The sequence below is a fragment of the Zosterops lateralis genome (genome assembly GCF_965231275.1).
Source record: "Zosterops lateralis genome assembly, chromosome: 13".
Lineage (NCBI taxonomy): Eukaryota > Metazoa > Chordata > Aves > Passeriformes > Zosteropidae > Zosterops > Zosterops lateralis.
The window spans coordinates 8356090-8365454 of record NC_139773.1 but is presented as its reverse complement, the minus strand read 5'-3'; positions in this window follow the sequence as shown (position 1 = coordinate 8365454).

Below are 9365 nucleotides of genomic sequence, written 5' to 3'. Positions count from 1 at the left end.
ACTGTTATTCCTGTTCCCAAATCTTTGCCTGAAAGCCTTCAATTGCAAAATTATAATAATTTGGACGGGGGGGAGGTGTTTACATTCTCCATTCCAGAATGGAGCTCCAGCTTTCCCTAGCAGATACCTGTCTTCCCAAACCAAGGCACTTGCCCAGCAGTACAAAAGCTCAGTTACCTGTTCTTTGGGACAGCACACAGTGTGCCAAGAGCCCGAGCCAGAAGGGAAACCAAAGACACAAAACTTTTGACCAGGCTGACAAAGTGGTGTAGCCTGGCTGCCAGCCAATAGCCTGTTCCTAACAGCGACAAACCTCTTCACCCTTCTTACCAGGGAAGGGATTGTTAACCCTGCCACACCTACCACAGCAGCTCTTTCAAGCAGCCCCTCCTACCTGTGCAGGCAGAACTCAGCTGAGCAGCGTTGCCCTGGGGAGACAGTTGTTAAGTCTGAGGTTGTATTTTCTTCATGAGGCTACCAAAATGAAAGCATGGCCATCCTCCGTCAGGCCAAGGGTTCCTTTCTGTGATACAGGGGACAACTGGGTGCCCAGGGCAGAGCACATAGACTGGGTGGCCATGTGGGGTTAGCATTCCTTGGTACTCTCTCCACTGCTTTCAGCTAATTTCTCTCTATTACTTTCAGCTGATATTCTGAGCAGTGTGTGGTTTATATGTTAGCAGCTGCTGTGGATTCATATACACTATGTGGTTATACTTTGCATTGCAGTATTTCTTCCTAATGAAGCCAATAACTGGGATTAATTTTCCCTCCCAATCATCTTTAACCTTAAGCAATAATTAGTGCTGGAAGCATAACTGAGACTCAAATTCTGGGCACCTCCCTTGGGCAGGAAATTATTTTGCTTGATGAATAGACCATTTTTTACAAAGGGCTTTTTCCTGTACATAAATAACTGTGCGGGCTCCTAGATGCGTGGATGTGATACTGCCCTCTCCATCCAAACAGGGATTGTCACCAGGGAGAATAGTGGCCCCCCTGACCCAGCACAGGGGCTGGGCATTGTGCAGCCTCCTCCCTCAGCAGTGCCCTGAAAGGAAGAAAATTGTTCAGGACTTGTCCCGGTCCTGTCCCAGTCTTCAGGCAGCCCCAGCACAGCCACCCCTTCCACCCTGCTGGGGCCCTCCCTGTCCCTGCCACAGATACAGGCCCAGCTGCAGCCCCAGCAGCAGCACGTACCTCCAGCTCTGTCCCCTGCCTCATTACCCACCTCCCCTGCACAGCCCTGCTGGAGGCTTTTAGCATTTATTGGTAATTTATAACATTGACAGCAGCACTGCCCCATCACACACAGGGCACCTGAGCCATGACCCCACCTCTTCCTCCCCCCACACAAACACAAAACCCCTAAAGAGCTCAAACCTGAACACAAAGCAGCCCATATTTCCTTCCAAATATACCAGATCTCCCCCTGCCCTCGCCTTACCAGGCACAGCTCCTCTGGCTGGGAAGTAGGGTGCAGCTCAGGCAGCCTTTACTGCCCTGGGTCAGCCACATGCAATCAGGCTGCAGCTGCTGCATCACCTGTGCTGCCACCAAGGGTCACCTCATGCCACCAAGGGTGGGTGAAGGCAGTGTCAAGCTGCTGTCTTCATCCCTGAAAGTGTCTAGGAGCCACTGAGGCAAGAACAAGTCCTTGAGATGAGGGAGATGGTTTGCACTGCTCTGTTCACTTTATATTCTGCCAGTGCTGAGAAAATAAAGTTTGTGAAGCTCATTTTGGTGTTTGAGTTGTGGGCTTCTGTGATAAGCCCAGCTCCCTCCCCTGAGCATGCTGGCATAAATGGTGCACACACCAGAGTTAAATATAGCTCCAAAATAAAGTTCTGATTTGATTAGGTAACTGGGAAGCTGTGCAGGTTCCTGGGCACCCCAGCTGCCCCTGCCTGTGAGTGGCTCATCCCTACAGTGTGGGCTGGGTGGTGGCCAAAGATATGGGGCAGTGAGTGTGGGATGGGTGCGCCCCAGGTACAAGCTCCTGTGCAGAGATTAGGGACCAAAATGACTCGTGTGAGAAGGAAACAAGGGGCAGGAGGTGTGGACAGAGGTCACAGCAAGGACACCTGCTGTGACTGTGGCAGGCTCTGCCCATTGTTGTACTCTGGCCGATGGGATGGGAATCTGGGAAACAGTCCCTGTGTCTGCCTGATGTGCCTCAACCCTTGTGGCATCTCTCGATTGTTTTTTTTAGAAAAAGCATTTTGCTGTGTCTCTTTCTCTGCCTGGTGAGGGTGAACACAGCTGGAGCCCTCACCTTGCACCGTGGGCCTGGCCAGGACCATCCCATGGAAATACTGACCTGAGTCACTGCTGAGTTATCCCAGGCCTGGCCGGTGTGATGCTGCAGATGAACAAACCCCAGAGGCACTCTTGCTGGGGATGGAGGGCATCTCTGGCTTCCTATATCCCCTTTGCCTTTGTGCTTGCCCTGGGCAGGGGGTCCTGGTGTTGCTTTGGTTTCTGACACGGTCTTGGGATACCAAGCCTGGGGGGAGGCCTCTGAAGGGATGTGATGCACTCGGTGCCTCTCAGCTTAGCAGTAAAAAGAAATTGCACATCAGGGCACAGGCTGCAGGCACTTCCAGAGATAAAATATTGTCAGCACAGTCCAGACCATCCATCAGAATAAATGTAGCTGATGCCATGATTTATGGGACAACGATGAAGGTTTAATCCTCCTCTCAGCAGTGCAACCTGATTTGCCACAAAACCCTGTTAAATTTTGTGGCACACGCTTCATCACTTCATTAGGAGATAGAGAGAAAACAGTTCAATGCATTCCTGAATCTTTTATGGCTGGGACTCTCCTCCCACCACTCCCGAGTGATGGGTAATCTTTCTGATCAGATCCCCAGGAAAAGACCCCATGGGATTACAGAGAGCGAAGGCATTAACAACAGTGACAGGAAAGGAATACAATATCCCTTTAAACAATTAAATATTGATCCTGCAGGCCTGGGGTGGACTCCATCACACAAAAGGAAACACCTCTGTGAATTAGTTTGGTGACATCCATACCCTTAGATGATATAAAGGAAACCAAGATTATTTGCTCCACTTATTTTCTTAATGTTTTTTTCCTCAATTAGAGAAATGCATCTGGTATGAACTGCACTCGCCTCTTGTCTTCCCAGAGCCCACCATGAGGGGATGGGATGGGATAGGATGGGATAGGATGGGGTGGGATGGGGAGTACCTGCTGGGGGCAGGGGTTGAAGAATTGCATGGATAGAGGGAAGAAGATGCAGTGCTGGGAAGCCTTAGGTGCCCTTTTGTGAATCCTCCCGTCTCCCCCCACACCGTGGATGTCCCTCCCAGGACTCCACAGAAGCTGCCCCTCCCAGGGGAGAGCTGGAGCTGCCCATGGGGCTCACCTGCTCCCCTTGGCTCAGCCCAGTGCCTTGTGGCTGCACACGGAGAAACAAAAGAAGGCAAGAAATGTCTAAATTTAAAGTGCTGGAAAATCCAACCTTTTATTGACTACATTTTTGTGACTACATAAACGCTGAAACATTGTAACGCTGAAACATTGTAACACTGAAAAGCATGATGACATCATCACTTGCTTTTTTCTTTTTTTTTTTTTTTACTTTTTCTCTTTTTTTTTTTACTTTTTTTTTTTTTTTTTTTTTCTTTTTGCTTAGCAAACACAGCAGATGATATTGCACGGCATAAAGTGAGAACAGTAGCAAAGCTTAAAAAAAGTAACTTAAGGAAATCTTAACGCAGTACAGGAGATACTCATACCCAACCCAGGGCAATGCCTAGCGCACTGCACTTGTCATCGCTACACACAAAAATACAGAAGAAGCGCTTGACTAAGAGAGAGAGTGAGGAAATATCAGCAATCAACCGTAATTAGGTACAATAATCACTTAGTCTGAAATGCAGATGCAACGCATAAACTACTGCTGCTTCCTAATGGGCGAACTAAAGATGGCAGCAAAGGGCTTTAGCAAAAATCTTCGCTTCGTTTCGTTTTCTTTTTTTTTTTTTTTTTTTTTTTTTTTTTTTTTTTTTTTTTTTTTTTTGGTTTTGTTCCGTTGCTCTGGAAGAACTCCCGCTTGCTCTGGGAAGATTTCCTACCCCTGCGGAGCTGGGACCTGTGATTGTCTCTGGCGCCCTCCCTGCGGCGGGGCCAGGGCAGGGCGGGGGATGCTCACAGCTCCCCGGGCAGTCACAGACAAGGCTGTACCGGACATTCCCCGCTGCTCGGGGCGGGTCAGGCTGCAAAACTAACGCGGCCCCACGGTGAGGATGCAGTGAGTGCAGTAAATGCAGAACATTCCGTGAAAAATCAAACTAGCGGGACGGGACGGGAAAGCGCGGCTCCCTGAGCACAGTTTGTCCAGTGCTCGATGGCTCATGCTGACTCACAGACTAATATTCGCCTCCCCCTCCGCGTGGAGCAGAACCCATTGCACAGCATTAGCTCCTGTATTGAAAGCAGACACTGAGCCGATGCCCCACCAACAGATCATTTAATGATCCTTTGTTTCAGAGCGTCTTTATTGCCCCATGTCAATACTTGAAGTATAAAAAGGTACCTAGAAAGTGTAACTTCTGACCAAAAGCTCAGACCCTGCCCTTGTCCTTCCCTCCCTCAACCCCTTCACTATCCCCTCCAAGGAAAACGAGGTACACCTGGGGCTCAGCTACCGCACGGGAAAGGAAATATTTACAGCCATCACACACCGTGTCAGCACACAACATTCAGTTGAACCAGAACCTAACCTTTATGCAAAATAAAACACAAGTGAGTGGCATCCTATTCTCTGTGCCATGATGCCATCATCAGCTTTGCAGAACTATCATTGTCATTACTCTTTCTATTTTTTTTTTGCTTTTCTACTCCGAACTGCCTTGTCCTCCGTGGACACCCTGGAGCTGTGGGGTGGCAGGGCAGCTCCGTGGGCCTGGCAGGGACTCAGCACAGTCCCTGTGTGCTCCCCACCCACAGCGGGGACACCGCGGTGCTGCCACAGCCCCTGAGCCTGGCAGGAGCTGCGGCCCCAGCTGTGCCCCAGCTGTGCCCCAGCTGTGCCCCAGCTGTGCCCCTGTGCCGTCCCTGCCTGGGAGTGACCCGGTGGTGGCCCAGGGGTGGCCCCGAGGCTCTCTGCCCCATGCCCACTGCAGAGGCCTTTCCGTGAGCAAGGTTTCCAGATTCAAGTCAGCTTTTCTCCCGAGGCCCGCGCCCGCTACTCGCTTGCGCTACCCGTGCGAATGGCGAAGGAAAACAAAAAACAAAAACTCAGCAAAATCTCTCACAAATGCCAGTGCTTTTAAACATTAAACGACTTTTTAAATTCTTTGGATGTGCGGGTCTCACCCACAAAGCAATCTTTCTAGAAAAAAGACAAATAAATTAAAGAAAAAACACACTAATAATGCCTTTCTGCTTTCTAAGTGACAAAAGTACTACCTTGAAACACTCATTTTGGCATGTACAAGTTGGGGGGAAGGGAGGCCTGGGGGGTAACCTGGCAGTGTTTGTAACACGGGTGGAAGTGCATGCCAAGACAAGGCTGAAGATACACCCTGCAGTCAAAAGAAGCACTCTCCTTCAGTTCATCTCAGCATCAAGAATGAAAAGATTGTAACATAAAGCTTTGGCCATTTTTGAATCTACTATATACAATTTTTTCTTTTAAACTACATAGTCATAAATTAAAGCAGTGATTAAATAAGCGTATACAAAATGTAATTAAATTAAAAGTCACAGCACATTATAGAGAAAAAATAGGAACCATTTATCACAGCAGAGAATATTTTTTTTTTACCCTGTGAAAAGAACATCGACTAGCAAACACAAAGCATCCTAGCTGAAACAAAAGTAATTGAAGCCATGTTTCCCTTTCTTGCATTCATTGCAAACAGCAATCTTTACCCACTTTGAAACATTCCCAGGAATAAGATCTTCCTTGAGTATAACAGAAAAGTTCTGCCAAAAAAAAAAAGGAAAAAAAGAAGAAACCCAAACCCAAACCAAACAATATAAAAGGAATATACAAACAAAACAACCCCTACAAAATAAATAAGAATTATAAAGCTTTTTTTTTAAGTAACCTTAACAATTATCAAACTAGTAAGTTCTGCCTTATCACATAGACTCTCTATACAACATAACCCTAAAGATTTATTACTATGAGGTATTTGGAGGAATTGGTAAAAGCGATGCACGGCCTGTCTGGGCTGAGGGACTCAAGCTGCTTTGGGGGAAAGGATAGGGAACCTTTGGTTTGTCAGCAAGAAAGTGGAAAAAAACATTTTCCTTTGGTATCAAAGAAAGTTTCATTGCATGGTTGCACGGCAAAAAGCACCACGGTGAAGAATTATTCCTTTTTTTCATTAGTGGCCTTTCTAACAGGCTGAGGTATTCAAAGAGTATAAGGTGAGAGATAAAGAGGTCAACAGCGGTTTAACACTTTGGTTCAAGCAAGGCACTCGTCCTATGAGTTTACAAAGTTTGCAACATGTTTGCCAAGAGCTTTATTATTATTATTATTATCCTTATCATCGTCAGTAGTAGCAGTTGTAGCAAGAGAAGTATTCGTAAGGTTATTAGCATTACCACTAAGAATGAAGACAAGGTTACACACTGAGTGAAGGTGAGGAAGGGGGTCAGGGGATGGGGGCAAGAAGGAGGATGAGTTCCCTTTCCAGACCAAGGCCGTGCATGAAAAATCTTTGGTATTCTTTGGTATCATCAATGTGATTAAAATCACCAATGGAAATCGAGTGAGGTAGCGTCTTTGGTTCACACTATAAATAGTAGATCTTTACACACTTTTTTTTTTCTTTTTTTTTTCTTTTTTTTTTTTTTTTTAACACGTGGAAGTAGCTATTCCTTACCTTTTGCTTCTTTATCTTTAGCAAATAGTTACCAAATGTATTGTAAAGCTAACCACACCACAATAATAAACCAGGAGGCTAAGCAAAGTCTCAAAATTAGCCCCTGGGCCTTTGAATGCACCCAAACGCAGTGAGATAGAAAAGGGTAAGTGCTTTCTCTTTGTTTGCTAAATGCATAGTTTTCATCCCTATGTACAAAGGAGGAGGAAGAGGAGGAGGATAGGAGGAAGAGTAGTAGAAAGAAGGAACATTTTTTGGGGTAAAAATGTCTTGTTTACAACTCAGGTGAGGAGAGGTGTCCTAAGACTCTTTGGTATAAGCTCAGCAGTGTTCCCGAGCCCTCCGGGCAGCAGCAGCCCCTGGGGCAGTGCCCACCACCACCGCGGCCTCATCCTGAAATCCAGGAGAAGGGCGGTGCCCACGGGCAGCCCTGGGACTGCTCCCATGCCAGGCCACCCCGGCACTCGGCTGCTTGGGAATTTGCTCCTGGCCTGGGCTGTGCACGAGCAACTTCCCAAGCAAAAGCCCCGTTGCTGGCTGGCTCGCTCTGGTGGGGTTTGCTTTACCTGAGTAAGGAGAGGAGGCTGCGGCCCTGGAAAGCCACACAAGGGCTGACAGAGTGCTGGGGGGCAGTCTGAAGGAGGATATTTTTTTTGTTTGTTTTGTTCTTTTTTTTCCTAGAAATCTAATGATGCCATTTACAATGGGGATGGATGTGGACAGTTCACCTCTTGGCCAGCCTCCCCCTGTGGGTCACTGCGGTCATGTTTGGATGCAGCCTGTTAGCTGAATGCATGTTCCTAATGCCCTCTTGCCCATGGAGTCACCTTTGACTGAAGCCCCATCTCCTGATGCTCCCAAACTGTTTCAGGTTCTGCTCCCTCTCCTAATCCTTCCTGGCAGAGTTTTAGATCCTCTTGTTGAATTTGAAACTAATTTCCATTTTGTCAGGAATGAAATTAACTGAAAGACTAACACTAACAGACAGAGACAGATTTCCTGGGTAATGTTAAATGCAGCATTAGAAGAAACTCCCCTTCAAGGATGCCCTGTTGAGTAATGGCACCAGCCAGAGCAAGGGAGCACCAGGTAACCTGTCCATGCTTCAGTCGGTGTGGCCGGGCAGTCTGCTCAGAGGTAACACAGCTTTCCAGGTAGACTGAGCAGCTCCAGAGTTATTTGCTTCATGCTTTGAAGGAAATTAAAGAAAAGTGTGTTCTTTGCCTATCCAGAGTATGAGGCGCATATTGCTTTATGGGAAGAGTGGTTTGTTCCTAATGGCTTAGAGAAAACCAAAAGGTTTATATCTACTTAAACAGACACGTAAAAAAAAAACCCAAAACACTTAAAATCTATAACTTGTGCATCAGTATTAGTGTGTGTGGACATGTGTGTGCACATGTATACATACATACATACACCCCATAAAAATGTGTGTGCATGTACATATACACAGTTCTATTTAGGGGCTTGCATGTGTGTGTATCAGAGATCCTGAAATTGCATATTGGGTGCAAATTTAATGCTGGTATGAAAGTTCTCTTTGGTTTCAGCAAGTAGTCTATAAAGACAATACAATGGAAATACTAAAAATGCGGCAATGTACTTTGAATTTCCCTGCATTTTTAAATTCTCAAGTTTTAAATAAATAAGGCTTTATTCTCTAAACTATAGGTACGTTACAAAGCAGTGTTTTGCTGGAAAAAACAAAACCATTAGTTATCACTGTCCTTTCTTAACCTTACACTAGTGAGACTGCATTCATAAAGTACTCTATGTGAGAGCTCATCAATGTTTCCTTGTCAATTATGTCTCTGTGGGGATGGAACACTTCAAAAGAAAGCTTGCTAAAATTTAAGGTAAGCTAGAGACTCGAAAAACGTCCAGATTATATTCCATTTTCATAGATAATTGCTTTGTTAGCCTTAACATACTGAAATACGGAAAAATCTTTAGTGCCAAAAATACTGGGTTCATTTCACTTTATTTTAGTAAAGAGATATTTCACCTGTATTCTGCACACTGGGTGGAAATAAACTGTATACCCTGAACCTTGACTAGACCCTGTCCTCTTGGGAAATAAATAACTGGTGCTACAAATGTTGCTGTACTTTGGTGTGACTGGTATTCTGAGTGGGCTTCATCCCCCAAACCAGCATCTGCTACTGTTTATAGTGTTTGGATTCTAGTTTACCTTGAATTTTCCTATTTTCCTTTTTTTTTTTCTTAAAAACAAAAAGGTTGGAAGTAAGATTACCTATTTCTAGTCCTTGCATTGGGCCTATACCTGCATATTTGATTATTTTGGAATTTAATACACCTAGCATAATTACTACAGTAATTTGAAATACCAGTTAGAAATCTAACAGGCACATGAAAGGTTTTTAGTCTATTTTCCCCTTACATTAAAATTTAATATGCAGATGTTGCACGCTTTTCTCTTTAATTTTATCAGAGTAGGAACGGGATGATTTCTCTCCTGTGGGTCTGAT